A 1,739-nucleotide genomic window follows, 5' to 3' on the forward strand; every position below is an offset into this window, starting at 1 on the left:
TCAAACCAAAAACTAACATCTCTAAGATAGGACTTCTCAGTATCTATTTCCTGCACATATTTCACATAAACCTAACCTAGATGTCTCATAAGTCCCACTGCCCTGATACATCTTATAGATCACTGAACTAACTAGCTAATAAACTGAGTGGCTAGTACAGGTTTTAAATATTCCTCTACCATGACTGGAGGCCATAAGGAGTGAGCTAACCCTAAATACTTGTAACTGAGCATGCTTGATTTATGTCCTTGTCATTCTTCACCCAGTTCTTGAAAACAAAAAGTTAATTACATTTAACCCGAAAAAAAAAATCAGGGAAAAGGAATGGATCTGTTGCAGCAGTCTCAATGGGGGGGAGAGACAGAGAGAGAGAGACAGAGAGAGAGACAGAGAGAGAGAGAGACAGAGAGAGAGACAGAGAGACAGACAGAGAGACAGACAGAGAGACAGACAGAGAGAGACAGAGACAGAGACAGAGAGATCCTATCATCACAACGAAAGATGCTTATGAAAGAGGACTTCCAGAACTACTTCCAACTTACCAGTAGCAGAGTCCACCATGAGTTTTTATAAGACATTTACAAGCTGGCCTCCCTGTTGGCTGTGCAGAGAAAAGCTAATTACATCAGATCTCTTCTTCGGAGACCATTGTTAATTTTCCTCATTGGAAAAGATTCTTACCATAGATTTTGCTTTCCTTGCCCAACCTGCTTCCACTACACCACATGTGGATCCATAGAAAGTATCATCTACTGTCATAGTATCACACATCACATCATATAACAGAGAAACTAATACTACAGAAAACAGAATGAAGCAGTGGGCTCACTCCCTGAGTTTTACCCAGAAGCAGGTGGCATGGTAGCTGGGGTCACAGTTGGGATACCAGCTGATAGACAACACCCTGAGAGTTTGGAACCCTCACTCAAGATACACTATGTGCTTTGTACCTGAAGCAAATACGTGGTGTAAATGTCTCTTAAAGACAGAAAACATTGGTATCAGAACCAAGGTGGAACTGGAAATGACTTCCCTACCATTACATATAATTGACTTATCAAAGTTTTGAATATGTATCCATCAGGGTTTTAGTAGAGGAACAGATGTAATACAAGGAACAGATACAACACAAGATGTACAAGTGAATAAGAAATTGCAAGCTTGGCTTATGATGATCAGCTGCAAATCTAGATGAGGAAACGTGCAGAGAGTGTCTGCACACCGGAGACTGAAGGATTCCATCCTATGTCTGGAGCTCACTGCAGTGTTCTTTGCAAGTTTGTATTAGTTGGCCCAGTGGGTCTGTGATGGAAAGGCTGGAAGGCTGATGAGTCTGCAGTGGAAGGCTGCAGAATCTGTGACAGAAACCTGAAGGATCCAAGGCAGGGCCAAAGAGTCTGCGCTGGAAGCCAGGAGATGATGTCCAAGCTGATTGCAAGGACTGAAGTTCCTCCAAGGAAGTGGAACACTGAATCCCTTCTCAACCCCCTTAGATACTCTTTTTGTGCTGAGTCACTCGGCCCAGGGCCTGGAACTGCCAGGTTGACACAATTATTGACCACTACCACATAACATCCTTACAACCTTGAGATAGGTGAGTTGAAAAGATGCCCAATGGAGAGATAGTTCCACCAGTAAACACAGAAGAATGTTCATTCATATTGGAAACTGTGACTTCTCTAGTAATTCTGTATCCTCATGCTGAAGAACCAATAGAAAATATTACACTGCCAGTGACT

The sequence above is a fragment of the Octodon degus genome, unplaced genomic scaffold, assembly GCF_000260255.1.
Source record: "Octodon degus isolate 3935 unplaced genomic scaffold, OctDeg1.0 scaffold00071, whole genome shotgun sequence".
NCBI lineage: Eukaryota > Metazoa > Chordata > Mammalia > Rodentia > Octodontidae > Octodon > Octodon degus.